The sequence below is a fragment of the Sceloporus occidentalis genome, unplaced genomic scaffold, assembly GCF_023333645.1.
Source record: "Sceloporus occidentalis isolate IW3139 unplaced genomic scaffold, rSceOcc1.0.p SCAF_4, whole genome shotgun sequence".
Taxonomy (NCBI): Eukaryota; Metazoa; Chordata; class Lepidosauria; order Squamata; family Phrynosomatidae; genus Sceloporus; species Sceloporus occidentalis.
In genome coordinates, this window is record NW_028316984.1 from 45,343,359 (window position 1) to 45,362,775 (window position 19,417).

Sequence of the window (19,417 nt, forward strand, 5' to 3'; positions counted from 1 at the left end):
GCCTCCTAAGCTTTGTGTATGGGTCCACCACCACAAGACCTAGAGTCGATCTGTGGGCAAAATTAATCTCCTGGCTCTTCTGGTAATAAAAATAGCCCTGGTCAAATTATATTCTGTGACTGGAATAACTCCAGTTGGTTATGGTCAAAACCAGACTGCAGAAATCATCCAGTTTGAGACCACTTTAACTGCCCTGGCTTAGTGCTAGGGAATTGTGTGAACTGTAGTTTTGTGAGACATTTAGCCTTCTCTGTCAAAAAGCTCTGGTGCCACAATCAACTACAATTCCCAGGATTCCTTAGCACTCAGCCAGAGCAGTTAAAGCTGTCTCAAACTGGATTATTTTTGCAGTGTGTTTTGGACCAAGGGCCCTTATATCCAAAGGAAGTGGTTTAATATAAACTGCAAGCTATACTGAACTGGGTATCTTGTTATATAGCCCTGTAAATATTTATAGACCAAAATTAAGTCCCATTCAGTTGTACTCAGGAGCCAGTGTGGTATAGTGGTTTGAGATTTGGACTACAACTCTGGAGACCAGGGTTCAAAACAATGCTTGCCAATGGAAACCCAGTGGGTGACCTTGGCCTCAAAGGAAGACAAAGGCAAAAACCTCCCTTTGAACAAATTTTATCAAGAAAACCTCATGGTGTGGGGGTTACCATAAGTTAGAAATGACTAGAAGGCACACAGAAACAAAGTTGTTCTCCAAAGCATGTACTGTATTCTTAGAAACACAGCCTATTTATGGTTATAACTACAGTTGAATAGCAAAGCTTGTGTTTCTTTCTTTTTTGTTGGTTTGTTTAAGTCATGATTTTAAAACATCAGAATCATTCTAAGAACTTACACTGAACTGTACCCAGCTTTCCCTTGTGCTTACCATCCTTTTTACACACAGACACTTGTTTTTTAAGAGATCGTACATGGCTCAATAACATCAGGGTTGATGGAATATGTTCATACATACTCTGTTGAGTATAAGCTTTTCATGCAGAACGTTCTGAGTCCATTTCCTGACATCACCAGTTAAAAAGATCAGGACTTCAAAGATAGGAAAGATTCCCTACTGAGACCCTGGAACTCTGTTGTCACTGAAACAAGAGGAGGACAAAAGGTTGATCAATCCTTGCTGGCAAATATTAGTGTTCTGCAGTGTGTTAGTCAGGATTTCTGATCTCTAACCAAGTAACACTCTTCTTTCAAATTATATTACTAGAATGAGGAAAGCTGGAAGGTAGGAGAAGGAGAAGTGGATTTATGTTTGGAAGGGCTGTGACCTCCATTTAGTCATGATATTCAAAACAAATTCTGGGACTAATTTGAGTAGTTGTGTCTCTGATCTTTAGAATCAGGCTCTGGATGGCTCTAGAGCAGTGATTCTTAACCTTTTCTGGGTCATGAACCACTTTGAGCAAAGCAGGCAGAAGTGAGTGTTGGTGAAATACCACCACAACTATCAGGAAAGCATTCATCCATAGAACACTTCTGCCTTGCTATCTCAAGCAGATGTTTTCATTTTATAAAGGGAAGATACTCAGAGGAGAGAATCACAAGTGAAAAGCATATTTTCATAGGAATACTTGCCAAAATAATATCCCCCCCCCACACACACACACATAGACGATGTCTGAGGGTTTGTACTTCATTGAATGGAAAAAAGAGGTTGAAACACTTGCTATAGGGAAGGTTACATTCGATGATTGCATTGTATTGTGGTAAATTTAGCTGCACCCTGCAGAAAGCTCTCAATTTGCTGTCTCCTGATGCAACAGGAAAGGGAAGGGATGTGCTGCAGACAGCTGAAAGAAGTGGGTGGAGAACCAACATTGTTAATTCAGCAGAAAGTATAATGCTGGCAGTTGCTGGCTAGAATACTACACGCCTTCTACAACAGTTTTAGAGTTTTTCTAATGCTTTATTCATGTTAATATCATCTTCTGTTCCCAGACCTACCTATTCAGTCTCAGTCAAATAAGATCAAGATAAGGCTGGCAAGAAATCTGATTTAAAAAAAAAGATTGTCACTTACATTGCTTTCAGAGTATGAAAACAATATTTGCACAAGCACAATACAGTTTCTTAGTTATACCAGTGCAGACAATTAGTTGCCCTAGGTGGTTTGTTATTTAACTTCTATATTAACTCATAGGTTTGGCAAAATCATAACATGTTGCATTTAAAAATAAAAGTATCAAAAGCAAGAAACTATGTCTGTAACATTTATAGAAGTTGAGCCTTAAAGGAGGTGAACAGTAACAAGTACAAAATGACTGGTGCGAGGAGAGGAATCCTCTTCTGTGTTATCATTATATTAAAATATTGCCAAGGTTGCTCATTAAAAACAAAAAGGCCAAGAAAACAAAAATAGGACCTGTTTTGTTTAGTCAAGGAGACCCAGATCAGGTTGCATTGTGTGTGCTCTTGCTCCCAGGGTATATTATGCACTAAAATGCTAATGTTTAGCATTCTGGTTTTTTTTTTGTTTTGTTTTTGTTTTGGTGCTTCAAAAAGAGGATTAATTTTCTTCCTGCTGACTCCACCAGCTTGGAGCTTAAAATATTTTGGTATGGTGAGAGAGGAAAAATGAAATATCATATATATTTGACTATATGTCAACTTCATGTATAAGTCAATGGCAGGTTTTGAGGCCAAAATTATGGATTTTGTTATGACTCATTTGATAAGTCAAGGGTAAAACTTAGCAGTACTAACAAGGCATGTAAAAGAGGAAGCAAAGGAAAATTATGCCAAATTCACAAAATTCCAGCAGGCATAACTGTTTGTGCTCACCTTAATGCTTGGATGGATTAAGAGGAAATTATGGTAAATCATGACAGTGCAATGTGTGGGGGAGGTGACCGGGCATGAGCAGGGGCTAAGAAAATGTACATGTGTCAAATAGGACGTAAAGGCAAAGAAAAGAAAGTGGTGACTGCAGCCCGGTACAGACCTGTACGAAGTGCCGTCCTGGTGCTGAATCTAGGGTTTGGGAGCACACAGCATTCACACGTTCCCAAACTCTAGCGCGCGGTGGCAGCACCATAATGGCAGACTCCCATCCACATGGGGGCCGCCATCATGATGCAAGCGCGGTGCCACATCAACAACATGTGCCGATGCGCCAATAGTGCAGTCATCGTGCCTGGTACGCGCAGTAAAAAGCAGACTCTTTTTGTTGCAGAGGGGCACCGTGCAGTTTGGCTGCTGTGGGGTACCTCAGGAGGAAAAATGGGTGGCTCCAGTCCACCCTTCTGGGCAGTCTGTCAAGCCCCTACATTAGCAGTTATTGCAGCCTTTACCTTTAATGTGATAACTTTGCCTGATTTTAACCTAGAACAGCTCGTAGACATACATAAATGTTTTATTTAAATCCTTCAAAGCACAATTCCTCCTGGCTCTCCTATAAGGGAAAGTTCCAAAGTGTTGCCACTGCCTCCATTTTCACACCCAGACCTTGAAAAAAGCCATAAATTGTGCCATAGCAGAAAGGGTTTGTTTAGGTACTCCCACAGTGGACTAAGCTCTTGCTTTTTGCCACTCCATTCAAAGAATGGGCTAGTTCCCTTTTTGATAAGAGTTCTACCGTATTTACACTGACAGTGGATCGTTTGTCCCAAGTTTTTTTGAGTCAACCATTTGACTAAAATTTCTAGACTGATACATGAGTATGTACACCACTTGAGAGTGGAGAGGGAGCCTCATCTAGTTTACTTTTTGCTACAACATGTAAAGAAGTACTTGGCAACATATTCACTTTCTCTTGTATAGTTACAATTTTACTGAAAATGTATTATCTCTGACAGTTCTTTCTTTGCACCCATTCTAGCAACAGTTTAGCTTTTTAAAATCATTAGTTGTGAATGTGTTGCTACAAAAGCAGGGAAAGTTGCATGTTTTGGGTGGGGGTAGGAGGAACACCTGCAGCTTGCTGGAAGATCTAACCACCCCCACCACTCCAGGAAGGACATGATGGTGTGCCTGCTACCCACAAAAGCTGCCTTTCAATCTGAGACTTGGCAGAGGGGTGAGGGATTTTGTTTTGTGAACTATCATCTGCAAGTCTCCCAAATGATTCTTTAATCTTAGCCATAGAGTGTCTCCTTTGCATTCAAAAGGTTCAACCTTGGCCACTCTGGATGGCTAAGAAAGATTCCTGTCTGGGAAGGAATGCTGGAGACAAAAACTCCAGGGAGTCACTACCAGTCAGTGTCAACAGTACTGCGCTGGATAGACCAAAAGCCTCAGTATAAGGTAGTATCCAGTGTTCCTCTATAGGCCCTTCTAGATCGTTTCTAGTGCTAATATCCATGCCCTCTGTTGACTGATGGCACAGCTTTAGTAGCTGTGCCCACAGCCTTGGACTCCTTTAGTGATCTGCTGTGTCAGCTTCGCTGTTATGTGGTTATTCTTCTTTCACCCCACCAAGAAGGGTCTGCAGATTTCTGTGGAAAAATTACAGTGAAAACTGAGATACAAATTTTAAAGAAATATACTTTGCTGGCGCAATGATACTGTCACTGGCAGCTTTTGAAGAAAGTGTGTCTGTGAATATAAGGGCAATATGGAATTTTTCTCTCTCTAGAATAATGGTTTCCAACATTTGGTTCTCCATTTGGTTTGCATTTCAGCTCCCAAGAGCCCCAGCCAACTTGGTCAACAGATGGGAATTATAGGTGATGCAGTCCAAAACACTTGGAGCACCAAAAGTTGGGAATTGCTGCTCTAGAACAATACAGGCATATCTGGGAAAATTCTGTTTTTTAGCTGCAAATTGTCTTTGCATGGTTGCCATATATTTATTTTACTGGCAGGTTGGTAGCAGTATGTAGGATGCTTGGTCCTTATTTAGCACAACTGCAGCTTCTGTCAGGCCCAGCCAGATTAGTCAGTGGCATGTGATGATGGGAGTTGCAGTCCAACATTTGGATAGTCATACATTCGCCAGTCCTGATTTAGCATTTATATTAACAAGCTCTCAGTTTCAGAATTATGTCTTTGCCACAATCATTTATTGTTAATGTAATAGCAGAATACTCCTAATAATTATTGAAAATATTAAAAATTGCTGCTAGATGATGTGCAAGAGCCACATACTGAGAAACCCATAAATTTTGGAATTGAGGATTGAGAATTTAAGTAGAATATGCTTCTTGTTTATGGCAAATTCTGGCATCTTAGATGTCTTTTTCATAGGGTAATTGTTCCTGTCAAGGATGCCTTCATGCTTGTTCAGAGCTACGGATTGTGTCCCTTCAGACCAAAATACGTACAAGATCATTCAGTCACTGTGTATATTACTATCGCTTGAAGGACTAGATCATATTATCATTTGGGTTTTAACAGTTTGTGAGTTCAAACAGTTTTCTTGGGATGTCTTGAGAGAGCAGATTGTAATATTCCCCTCTTAAAAGCAGGGTGGTATTTTTTATTATTTTTTTTTACAATCATTTCAAGTTGGATAGGTTTGATTGCATTTATTTCTGCATTGCTGATATTTTTAAAACCATACATGCTTTTTAAATAAGGCTTCTGTGATATTATTGTTAAGAGCTAAACCAAATTGTTGTTCCCAACTAGAAGAAACCCACAGAATGAGTGGGACTTGTTTGGTCATCATTTAATTGATTCTGTAGATCTGCTCTTCTTGAGACTAACCATAGGATTTAGCCTCAGTTACACTCTGCACAACTCAGAACTACAGTATACATCTGAAGCATGGATGAGGTAAATTTACTTTCTCCCTGCTAGCCTAGAATTTAAAATTTAACTTCTTTGTGTTAGATGTCAGGCCTTAAGTTACATTTGATTACCATTGGGGAGAAGTGCTGAGATAAGGTGGATTGTTTGACAAGCTAGCAATAATGCTGCTGATTGACTGTAGACTTAGTTCTACCTGCTAGAGCTCATTTGTTTTTTAGCTACATATGCCTAAGCAGTTTACTCCTTTGTGTTGCTCACTTAGAATATTTTGGAGTAACTGATTTCTTGCACCTTCTTAAATAGGGTTCAAGTTAATCTAATTGAGTATTTATTGTACTCTTGTTTGTGAAACAACATACCACTTGCTTTATAAAAATTACCTTTATGAAAACAATATGGCTATGTTTGTGCTTGAGAAGAAGAACCACTTCACCCACTGTGTTTTATGTGTTGTTGTTGTTTTAAAAAGTGATTGAAGCAATCTTATTTCATGAAGATACACTTTTTTCTTCTGTGAGTTGGTTAGAGTGCTCAGCGGTGCCCTTTGAAGTAAATGTGATGTAGCAAAACTGTTTTCTGCAATGCAGTTGTGAAATATACTCAAGATATAAATAGATACATCAATGAGAAAATTTATTGGGATAAATTTTATAAATACAGTGGGCCCTCAATATCCGTGGGCTTGCCACCTGCAGATTTAACCATCCGCAGATGGCAAGCCCCATTGCTTTGAATGGGTGTGTGTGCATGTCATGCTGCTATTAAAGTCAATGGGACTCAAGGTCCTGCATTTTTTTTAATCTGGGGCGGGGGAATGCATCCCCCATGGATACAAAGCACAGATTTTAGATTGTTCAATGAATCTTCATAATAATACTAATACTAATACTACTACTACTAATAATAATAATAAAGTGTGAGATTACATATATCTTTGTGATCTACTCTTTCTGTGTTTTTATTTATTGTTCCAACACAAAATAAACACAATCCAAATCTTATCAACAGTCTATATAGACAGAATTCTTATAAACTCTTACCTGTCTAGGAACAAGTCCAGTTGAACTCAGTACGCCCTGCATCTATATTTGTGCAAAAGCAATAAGATGCTGCAGGCCCTTTAAAATGTTGTTTGGTGTTGTGTGCCTTCAAGTCATTTCTGATTTATAGTGACCTTAAGGTGAACCTATCTTGAGGGTTTCTTGGCAAGTTCTGTAAGAGTTTGCCTTCCTCTTCCCTTGAGGCTGAGAGAGTGTGACTTGCCCAAGCAGGTTTACATGGCTCAGCAGGAATTTGAACCCCTGTCTTTCAGTTGTCCTAGTCCAGCACTCAAACCACTATGCCATGCTGGCTCTCTAAAAATTTTTTAATGATAGCCGATATCAGGAATCTCCAGTTTTTAACCATCCAAGTGTTTTAACCATCCTATTATTTTGTAACTATGCAGCTTAGCAACTAAGATCATATTGAATACATACTTGCCATTTCACTTATGTCAAGTGACATCTATCCCTAATTATAGCCATTTTAACAGAAAGGGGGAAAGCACTTTCCAGGAATTCTTCATTAATTCATTCAATAGGTTTCCGTGTGTGTGTGTGTGTGTGTGTGTGTGTGTGTGTGTGTGTTAAAAAGGGAGGAAATCCCATCACCTCAGCACAGGATTACCTATTCTGGCAGTACAGAACTGCACAGTATTGATCTGATCTGGCACATAATACCATAAATAAAGTTCTCTTTGAGTACCACCTTAAGTGAAATCTTTGAATCCAAGCTACACTGCCAGTCCTTGTTAAACGTCCTTGTAATCTTCTACACAACTGTTTCAAAACTTTTCAGGGAAGGATCCATGTCTTCTGAATACCATTTGCTGCACTGGGGTGGGTGTGTTTGTTGATGACATCTCTATCTGACCAGTCCAGGAAGCCCACAGTCTTGGGTTCATTTTTGATTCTTCTCTGTTGTATATACCTGATCCAGGCCACAGCCAAGGCCTGTAGATTCTTTCTTTACAATATTGCTAAAATCCATCCCTTTCTCTCGACCTCCACTACCAAGACCCTGGTCCACGCTCTGGTGGTCTCCCAACTAGATTATTGTAAACTCCTGGCAGGCTTCCTCTCTCTCACCTTCGTCCTTTAATTTCTGTCCAGCATTCAGCTGCTTGCATTATTACATCCGCTCATCACTTTGACCATGTTTCTCCTTTATTATCATCCCTTCACTGGCTTCCCTTTCCCTTCCGTATTTAGTATAAGCTTCTGTTGCTGACTTTTAAAGCCTTATGGGCTGGCCCCTCCTTATTTATCTGAACTTCTTTCTTCTTACATTCCCACTCGTACTCTCCATTCTGGTAGTCAAAGTCTGCTGTCTCAGCCCAGGATTTTCTCTGCCCCATCCCTGATTCGTCCATTTTCACTTGCTGTCCCTGGAACCTCCTTCCCCCACAGACATGGCTCATCACTTCTTTAACCAGTTTCAAAACTGAGTTGAGGACAATCCTGTTCAGAGAACATTTATTTATCTGATATTTGATTTGATGTTTTTAATTGTTGCCTGCTTATTTTATCTAACTCTATCCTGTATTATTAACTATTGTTTTATATGTATTTTGTAGAATGTACACCACTGGCAGGTTTCATTTTTATCAATTTTATTATTTGTATGTACAGCACTGTGCAAATTTAAAGTGCTATATATAAACTATAATAGAAATAATAAATTGTCCTCAGGTCTCACTGGTGGGATTCCCAAAGGTATCTCGTCCACTGTAGAAACAGAATGCTGGACTACATAACTGTTATAGTTTGATCTAGCTTGGCTTTTCTTAATTAATAAGGGCCCAATCTAGACAGGCCTAAAGTGCGCGCTCATCATGTGCTAGGGGTTTGCTGAGGGCACATGGCCTATACATGCCTCACCCCTAGTAGGTGATGAGGGCGTCAAAATGGTGGTGCCCTGTACACACAGGCACTGCCATTTTGACCTGACAGACGCCTAGCGTCCGGACGTCCCGGCATCATTGTGACAATGGTGCTTTTGCAGGTTCTTTTTGCTGCGCAAGGAAGCTGCGCAGTTTGTCTGCTATGGCTCCCTCGCACAGCAAAACAAGGTGTGGATAGACCACCCTTTTTGGGTGGTCTATCCTGCCAAAGTAAACATTTCTGATGACAAACTGTCTTTCATTGTTAAATATTAATAATGGCTCAATATCTATCTGCTGTTGACAAAGGTTATATTGAGCGGAAATAACTTAAAAGCGCATTTTTAACTGGAAATATTGGGCTTCATCTAAAGTTCTGCTCCTCAAGGGGATAGGGTCTCTCTGTGTAAGGGAAGAGAACTGAGAAGCAATTCTGGGTGGTTCCAGTCAATCTGGTCTTTATAGGTTGCAATAGTTTCCTCCCAGAGGACCTAAGTGCACAGGGTGAATTGTACGGAAGGAGGCAGTCCTGTAAAGAGGATGGACCCAAGCCATATAGGACTTTAACGGTCATAACCAACACCTTTTACTGCACCCGGAAACCAATAGGCAGCCAGTGTAGTGATTTTAAGATTGATGTAATGTGGTCACTTCTAGATTTTCCCATAACCAACCTGGGCTGCCATATTCTGCACTAACTGAAGTTTACAAACTAAGCACAAGGGTAGCCCCATGTAGAGCACATTGTAGAAATCTAGTCGTTAAGTTACTGCATGTACCACAGTTTCCAAGTCCCTCAGTTCCAGGAAAGGATGCAGCTGGCGTATCAGCCAAAGCTGATAGCCTTCAAGGTGTCCATCAACTTAGGCTTTTTTTATAGCCACACAAAAATATCTCCTAATTTCTTTGAAAGAAAATGCTCCATAGTCATTAATAAATTGGGGCAATTTCATAAGTACTTGTTTCAGGATACATTTTAAACATTAATTTCAACTCATCTTGACTCATCAGCCAAACTGACCCATAACTTGCTAAATGGTCTTTTTGTTGAAAATATAACTCACTAGTTCATTCAATAATTGTGAAGTTCAGGCAAGTTTTGTAGAGTTTGTGATATAGACACATGAAAAATGCCTTTATTACCACTAAAAATAATAATCTTAAAATCAGATAACCTCTGAAACAATTGTTAAATATTGGTGAGATCATAAAATTTATGATTAAATTTTAAATTTCAACCAACTTAATTTATATCATAACATTTTGGAAAGATTGTATTTATGGTGAATTCCATCAAAATGTTTTTTCCTCATGCAAACACTCTTTGCTTCAAATGGGAAAGGTATAGGTTTGGCACTTGTTGGATGGTATCCTTGTGCAGCATTCCGAGATCTGCCGTGCTCCTGTTCTGTGATTCATAATTGCAAAGGAAAGAGGAAGTGTTGCAAAGTTTTCTTTAAAACTAGACATTGCTGAGAGATGATTCCCACAAAGTTTGGAAATTCAATTAGTACATTAAAAAAAAAAAAAAGGTCAAACAAATGTAATGTTGAATCATAAAATTTTGGAAACTAGAAATCTGAGCTTAAGAAATTTTCATTGTAATCTCCTACAGAGGTCCCATTGGGTTCAGTGGGATTTATTTTCAGATATGTGTGTGCCTCACAATATGTAGCAGTGAGGAGAAAAGATTTAGATGTTTTCAGCATCTTCTAATCAACTAGATTTTTCCAGTGAAAATATAGCATTTTACCTATTAACCTTTTATTATGTTTGCTTCATATAGATTTAAGAATCCCACTTTAAGACCAATTATAATATTTAAATGATATTTATGGAATAAAATACTCAATTTTTCTTAGTGTTCTAAAAACTTTAGAGTGAATGTGAAGTGAGCAAAGTGGCCTTCTGTCTGGAAATGAGGGGAAAACCAGTTTTTTTTTTTCCTTTCAAAACAGTGAAAACAACAGGATGGGGGAAGGGTTTTAGTTAAAATGGATCAAACTTTGTTCTGTTGAAGTACTAAAAACAGTTGGGTTAAAGTTAAACTCGTTGCAGATACAGAATGTGAAATTCAGCGCAAATGTTTACCAAGCGTTGATTGTTCTGAGTAATTGTAGCAGTATCTCTTTCAGAAAAATGGCCAAAGAGTGGTAGTCTTTTCTGAGCCCATCAGGAAGAGGCAAAGGTTCCATGTTTAATACAAACAAACATGATTGATTCAGATTGTCCTGTCTTTGATGTTTGTGTTGGAATTGCCTCTGAAAGAATTCAGATATCACAGGCCACACGCCTTGTCAGCGAGAATCTCCTTGACAGCTTCAAATAATCCTGCATTAGCATGAGCATTTTAAAATACATTTCCTATTAATGGCTGGCCTTGTCAAATTACATTTGCATCCTAATATTGTTCTCTTGCCTTTAAAACTACAGTTATGATGGGAAATGCTACACTAAGCATATCTGTTCAGAGACGCATCTGCCTCTTTGGCAAACTCCATAGTGTTGGTGGCACAAGGATTGTTGCTAGGTTGTTTTGTCACAGGATGAGACCACAGATGGATTTTTCTGGCTGACACAGGATCTGCCATCTCTCTGTTTATTTTGTTTATGTTTGTGGGTGAAGAAATTGTATCTGAACATATGGGGATAAAGTTGAATGGATGCATAAGAGCTTTGCTGGTCTATTTGTATGTATCATTTCATCAGTAACTATAGCTAATACTGTATTCTGTAACTGAAGGGCCAGGTATTTTCAAATAATATGGTTCACAGGCTTTGCTTGAAATAATACATTTTCTTTAATGCATTTCTTTGTGTTTTGTTTTATTTTTGTTTTGAACACACAGTATCAGCAACAACAGCGCAATAATTTCTGTCATACTGTGAATGAGCAGTATGTTGGTGCAAAGAACCTACTCACTTCTCCTTTCAGACCAGCAAATAAAACTAAGTAGTAGGGAATAGCTTATTGTGATATCCAGTGTTCTGCTTTGTACCAGATCTGATTTGGTCACGAGATAAGCCGGGATTCATAAACCAGCAAGAAATCCTGGTTTCTTGTTATGTGAGAATGTAGCCATAGTGTTCATTTAAATATTTGGAAAGTATTATTGTTATCCCAGGTATAGCTTTCTTAATTCCTGGATGTTGCTTCTTAATAATGAGCCACTTTTAGTAACTTGCTATGTCACATTTTCTCAGTCTCAGATGATGACAATGGCCAAGCCCTCTGAAGACATTTGCCAAGAAAACCTAGCAGTAGGTTCATTTACAGTAGTCACCGTAATTTGGAAATGTCTTGAAGGCACACAACAACAACTAGCTATACAATAGCAATAACACTTTACATTTCTATACTGTTTTCATAGTGAATTAAGCAGTCTAAGCAGTTTACAAAGTGTTAGCTAACAGCCAGGAGCCCATGCGACCCATACCTGCTGACACTGTTGCGTCCTCTTTGAAGGCCTCCACCATGGCTTGTGATGTTGGAAGGGGGTGCCGGGCAATATGGGTGTAGCCAGGTGCCCCATTTTCACCCTTAGAGGCCTCAGCAGGGACCTTCAGGGATGATGTGACAGCTGTGGTAGGTAAGGGCCATGCAGCTGTAGTGGTGGATCCATAGTGTGGCGGCAGGTGAACACTTGCCCATTACCGTGCTGGTCTGGTGACTGACTTGTGTCAGCATCAGATGGCAGGATGGACAGTTCAGACTTCTCTAGGAGTGACCCAGTTGGCACACTAACTTTAATAGTTACATGCATCCCAGGATACCTCCAAAACATAGGTCTCCATACTCAGGATTAAATCCAGGAATACCCCAGACTGTGAACCTGCATCTTCAAGGAAATGTAACCTCAGCCAGCATATACTGCATCCCTATTTCCAAATCTGTATTTTGACTGTTTAGGAACACTTATGTTGTATGGATTAAGCCCCAGTATTTTTCACCCTCATCCAGTCCATTACAGGCACTGGTTTAGCATTCAGTGGAATGTGGTGGAAAGAAGTATTAGAGCTGTGTGTCATCAGCATAATGTGTAAGAATTGCATTATAAGGATTATAGTAATATTTTCAGTTTTGTTAAAGAAAAATTAAGAAAATCAATCATCTGCAAATCATAGTCATACACTAACATGACTATTCTCTTGGTAGTTCTATTATGACCCTGATCCCCAAACTTTGGTCCTCCAGACGTTTTGAACGTCAGCTCCTAGAATTTCTGATTGTTGGACAAGCTGGCTGGGGCTTCTGCAAGCAGGTACAAAATACCAAGAGGAGCAAAGTTTGGGGACCACTGTACTAGGACATATGCATTCCAGGTAAGACAGGGAGGTATACAGATCTGTGATGCAGCTGATTTGGCTCCTAGAAAATATGACTAAACTTCAACTGGACTAACAGGATTTTCCTGCTCCCTGTCTCCTAAACAGGACCCTATGATCAACCCAAAGGTTCTTGAAATCAACCTGCAATTGCAGGAGGGAGGAGTTGGTGTGGAAATTGAGGGAGGTGGTGGACGTTGTATAAGCAGAAATGCCTTTCCACTAATCCTGAAAAATGTTGGATGCCAACCAGTGCTTTGTGATATACTCTCAACACTTTGTCCTTGAACTTCATGCCAAGCAGTGATTGAGAGGATATTTGTGGTTAAAGGTTTAGTTGGTTATTCTTTAAATGTATTAAATCACTCACCTCTAATATAAACACTGACTCATAACTAGAAACTTAACTGGGAAAGCAGACTATTTCTGTCCCTCCTTTCTCATATATATATACTTACACACACACACACACACACACACACACACACTTATTTAAATACTAATTTAAATTGGAAAATTACTTTTTAAAAAAAAATAAATTTTACTAATTTAAATATTTTTTTTTACTAAATTTGTTTTCTCTGACAAAATTATCAGTGAAATACATATTAGAGGGAAGCCCTTAATTTTCTGACTGTTTTCTCACAAAAAGTGATTATTATGAAGCCATTAAAGATTTAAAAAGTGAAGTTTGAATGTTTTGCTGTTTGGAAGCCCAGATATATGTGGACTTTTTTATCTGTTTGTTTTCGTATTATGTTAATAACTTCTATTTTTAATGTTTCTTCTCATTTGTTTTAAGTGTGGCAACTTGCAGTTCATCTGTAAGACAGCATGCACTTTTCTTTGGTAAAAACAAAGTAAATTAAAATTCATTACCCAGATATAACAAATGTGAGGATATGTATCTCTAAATAGGCTCTATATAGAATACACACATTCAGTTCTTGAAGACTTTTGAAAGATTGCTCCTCTACTCTCTATTATGCTTTGAATGGCAACACCAAACTCTCTGCAAGCATCAACTTGATAAAGTTGTTCAGTGTTGCTGTTTTTTAAATGAAGGGCAATAACTACTTCAACTTCAGTTCTCCCTTTTCAAATTCAAGGACACTTTGTATAAGCAGTCATTTATCTTAGTTTAATCACTCATGGCTAGAATTGAGCAAGGGTGGCATTTCTCTCATTCACATACTTTAAAGCAATACCTGCAGGTCTTTAGTATGTCAAAACAGTAGCTTAGTAAAAGTCATGAAAGTTAAGTGGATTAAAGGAGATACTTCACATTTAATTCTTTGTTGCAAGTTGAATGTTAATGGCAAGATTGTTCAAATTATCATGAGCCTCAACTAGCACTTCAACCTAAGATGGTTTCTCATAGCTTTTGTCTTATGCTGTCTCTTCTTATTACCTCTTTCCAAGGGATTTGAACAGAAAATTAGATTTTTTTATTCAGTTGCATAATAAGCAAACATTTATGTTTAGATTCACATTAGTTTAACCATGTTAGTGCTCCATTTAAGACTTAAATAATTCCAGAGGGACTAGAGCAATAAAATAACAGAGCTTGGAAATACTCCATGTTCACACTGAACTGGTAAAATATCCAGTGGCCATGCTGGTTGGAAGATTCAGAGCATTGGGAGTTTTTTTTTAAAAAGTACATTTACCAAACTCTTGAATCACTAGTTCAGCTATTTTTACAAGTGACAAATGTAGAGGGACCAAGAAGCAAAAAATATAAAAGAAGACTATAAAGACTCAGGGAATACTTTAAAGAAGGCCCAGGGAGCCACCTGTGCATCTTGGCCTATCCAGCAAGAGGTTTCCTTTTTTTTCTGCCTCAGTTCCAGGCTGACATAACTGAGAGAACTGGGAGCTGCTGCTAGAGCCCCAGCCCTGGGCTACCCTCAGAAGTCCAAAGGATTTGCTAAATACCCCCACCCCCCACCCCACCCAACATGTATTGATCTGTAGGCAAAAAGACAGGAGTTTCCTGTGGATCAGAATATACAGAATATTTATAAGAGAACAAAAAAACCTCTGAATGTGTTACAATCCGTAGCAATAGTAATTCTAAACCCAAGGTCACTTAAAGAGTAGTATAACTATGCACACTGATCTTTAGGCTGTGACCAGTTGATTGTCCTAACTTAACTTAAATATAGCATAGTTGTATCAGAAGTTGCAATTTTTTTGTCAGGTACAGCTAATATAGATAGCCATCCGTAAAATAAGCTAAACATTGTTGTAGCACATTTTCATACGCTTTTCAAATATATGTTTGATATTAAGGATATAGTATTGATTACTAATTTTATTATTAAATTCAGGTGCCTATTAAAGAAGTCTTGATTTATAAAATGTAACTGTTGAGGCTGGTCTAAGACATAGGACTGGTACAGACCAGCCCTTTGCAACGTCCTTGCCATGTGCTAGAGTTGCCTCGGGGCGCTCCGCCCACACACACCTCAACCCTAGCACATGACGAGGGTGTCACAATGACGGCACCCTGTACATATGAGTGCTGCCATTGTTACGCAAGTGCCACGTGGCAGCCACACAGTGCCACACAGTGCCACACAGCGCTTACGTAACCAGTGCGCCATTGGTGCACTTGTTACGCCACTGCCATGGCATAAAAAGAACCCGCTTTTGCAGGTTCTTTTTCCTCCGCAGGGAATCTGCATGATTTGGTGGCTGTGGCTTTCCTGTGAAGGAAAAAACACTGCCACCAGCCCAGACAGAAGAAGCAGGCATGTACCGGGCCATAATTAAGTAATAATTAAATAGCACACTAGGACATACAGTGCACCCGCGTCACACAGGGAGAAGGGGCAATACATCCCATAGGGACAAATGGGGTGCGTGTCCGTGGCGCGCCACATGCATGAGCCCCATTCATTTAAATGGGGCTCGAGCATAGGCAGTATTCATTTTACACGGGGGAATCCAGAATGGATCCCCCACGTAAAGAAACGGCGACCTATAATTAAATAAGCACAGAGAATCAGTAGTTCCAGGAATGGTCATCTACTGCACTGTTGTGGGTCCATAGTGTCCAGAAGGACAGGATGTACTGATTGCTGCAGACCATTTGTCCAAGTCTTTATGGAGAGGATAACTATCTCCCAGAGTATGTTATGAAGTTGCATGATGCCTCTTATGAGGTTGAGTGGAAAGCTGCTTAGGAACCATATGTAGCAGCTCTGAAGTCCTTAAAGAATGAGGAATGGGAGTTTATGCTATGATGATGCACTTTAAATGTAACACTGCTGATTCCTTAACTATTGTTAAAGAGATTGGAAGCAGGGTAATGGCATGTATTCCTCTCCTCCCTAGCATGTATTTTCATAAGCTGCATCTGCATTTCTGAAATAATCCGGTTTGATGCCACTTTAAATGCCACAGGCCCATGCTATGGAATTCTGGGAATTGTAGATTGTTGGGGCTGTGGTGCCCCAACAAATTTCAATTCCCAGAGTTCCATTGCAAGGAGCTGTGGTGTTTCAAGTGGTGTCAAACCAGATTATTTCTGCAGTGTGGATGCAGCCATTATCTTTTTACTTCCAGGGAATCATGGAGTTAAGCATGAACTTCAAACATTACACATCACATTAGCATCAGCCTAATAATGGGCTCTTTATTCACCAGAGTTTGCTAACCAGTTCAGTCTCTGCTTTCAAATTCTATTTAAGCAAGAGCCTGGTGAAGGATGTTGGGAGTCGCTAATTGGAATTGCAGTCTGAACAACTGGCCACATATCCCCCCCCCTCCTCCCGTGGCCATAAATAAAATAACTTATGCTAGCAGGCAAAAGCCTATGGGAATGGAAGTGTCTTCAGCTTTTGGTGAAAGATTTTGAGAACCCATACTTCACTGGGAAAGGTTGTGTAGTCCCTAAACTACAATAAGCTAAGATATTATTTCTTGTCACTAGGTGAGGCATGGAGAGCAGAGCTTGAAACATTATCCAGGGATGGGATAATTCATTCTGTTACTAGTTGCTGACCTCTGAAGAGGCAGCACATTACTTTTTCTAATAGTGGCTTTTGGAGTGTGCTAAGTTACTTCATTAATATCCCTTCAGGCATATTTCAGCCACCCTTTTAATTTTTTTTTGTGGCGAATCAGATCCATTTTTCTCTCTTCTGATTTCCTCCCTCCCCCCCAATATAAAATTCCCCTAAAGTTACCTCCCAGTCCTCAGACAATGCCCAAACCCAATACTAAAACCTATCCTTTCTTCCAGGGTTTAAAACTCTTCCTTTCCCCCACTCCCTGCCACCTTTTAAAATTTCACTTTCTTTACTGCATTTCCTTAAACCATGTGAACCACTCCTTCCCCTTAAAAAGACATTCTTACAGCTAACAGCATTACGTATAACTATTTACTTCCAGACTCTCTTCCTCATTTTACTTAGTGGAGAGGTTGGTATGAAAGGAATGAATTGTTTTCTAATCTGGGATCTAAGATGTTTAGGACTTTAAAAGGTAATCCTCAACACCTTGAATTGTGCTTGGTGTAACATGATTTTATGGACACTTGCCCAATAAGATCTGTGCTTTTGCTTTCGGAACTAATTGCCGCTTCTGAGAACAAAGGTACACCTCTGTAATCCACTCTTAATGTAATTATGGCAAGCCTTACAGTAGCTACAGCTGACTTCACTAATAAGTACAAATAGGAGCCCTGGTGGGTTAATTGCTGATGCTACTGCCACAGCGCTGTAAACTCAATCCTGAGGAGAGCTCCAAGGCTGACTCAGCCTTCCATCCTTTTGTAAGTCGTTGGTAAAATGAGTACCCAGCTTGTTGGGGGCAATTGGCTTAGGGAGTGCTAGTTCACTGATAATAAAATCTATGAATAATCAAAGCCGCAAAAGTCAAAACTGCAAATGTGAAGGAATGTGTATGGAAATGCACTAATGCAAAGTGTATGGATTCAAGCATTAGTAGGTCTGAAGTGCTTGCCAATTATTTAATTATATTTCTGATTGTAAACATCATAATATCTAGATGGATAAGGCTCTGATCTGAATTTTTTACTTTAGATTCTTTCCTCTCCTGATGGTACCAGCTCCACTTATACTCAGATCCAAATCTTGTGGGCATATGTTATGAAACATGAGATTTTATTCAAAGTTTGGAAACTCAAAAGAAAACTAAACACCAGATAGAATATATTATGGTATCTGGCCAAATAAGAGCCACTAGATTGGAATTGGACAGGAATAACTTACATAACTGATGATACCTATTAATTACATATGCTAATTGCAAAGAAAACAATACAGCCATACTTCACTAATATGGCAGGTTAGGTTCCAGTCCACTGCCATAAAGTCACTATCGCCTTAAAGTAAATTGTAGCTTTTTTTTTAACTTGCCAGTGCATATAAAAGCCTAAACCATATTTATACTGTCACTTATTAAATGTACAATAGTGCTAGGCCTCCAAAAAAGAATGTGAAAGTAAAAATAATAATCAATATTTTTGGTAAAGCACCATATTAGCAAAGCGCACTAAAGCTAAAGACTAAAAACAAAATGAAACCTATTGTCATATTGAAACACCATTAAATTTTTAAAAGTGTAAAATCATTAAAAACAATAATAATAAAGGTAAAAGCAGAGTTGTATGGTTTAAACCAAATGGCTTCTTAAAAAAAAAACTCCCCTTTTAATTGTTTTTGTTTTGTCTTGTTTTTTGGTTAAAGTGTGGCTGTTATTAGTATTTTCCAACCCTCTTACTGGAACAACAACTGTTTGAATTGAAACATTTTAGTTTTAATGGTTTATTGGCAGTTGTTCATCATTAAATCAGTATCCAGTGTCAGTTGTTTCTTTTTAATCGCTTTATGTTTTTAGTGCAAGAAATTCCATTCAGAGACAAATCCTTCAACTAACATAGGTTCAACCAAAATAACTGGTGTTAAAAGAACACTTTTTAAAGGACAAATCCTTTTAAGGTAGTGCTGTTAACATCTGAACTGCATTTTTCTACTTAATTTTCTGATTTAGTCCTGCACATTGGTTGTTTAAACAAACAAATAAACAAACAAGTTTTTGAGGTTATTATTATTTTTAAAAAAATACATGGATTCGAGCATCCATGGTTTGAAAATGTTCAAAAAAAGTATAAATTTCAAATACCAAACCTTGATTTTCCATTTTTATAAGGGACACCATTTTTCTATATCATTATATCTAATGGGACTTGAGCATCCACAGATTTTGTTATCCACAGGGGATCTTGGAACCAAACCCCAGCGTATAACAAGGGTCCACTGTATAGGTATCCTCAGCCCAATCTGAAGTGACACTTAAACAACTTCTTCAAGGTAGCCGGATTTACTTGACCATAATAGATGCATATGCCTTCATTCTTTTAATCTATACAGTGCGCCATTGGTATAAGGCCAATAACATTTCTCAGGGCCTTTTGAATTGGACATTATCATC

The 19,417-nt window shown here is 38.8% G+C and overlaps 1 protein-coding gene across 5 annotated transcripts in view; it reads left to right on the forward strand.

Annotated features, from left to right (window-relative positions):
• Nucleotides 1-19,417, forward strand: part of RBMS1 (RNA binding motif single stranded interacting protein 1) — a 185,252-nt gene that overhangs the window by 82,612 nt on the left and 83,223 nt on the right. Inside the window, exon 1 of one of the 5 annotated variants that reach the window (XM_089519910.1) lies at nucleotides 19,230-19,296. The exons of the other annotated variants lie outside the window; for them this stretch is intronic. The gene's annotated coding sequence lies outside the window, so the exon portion shown is untranslated. Of the gene's footprint in view, nucleotides 1-19,229; nucleotides 19,297-19,417 lie in introns of those variants that run through there. 5 annotated transcript variants of the gene reach the window in all.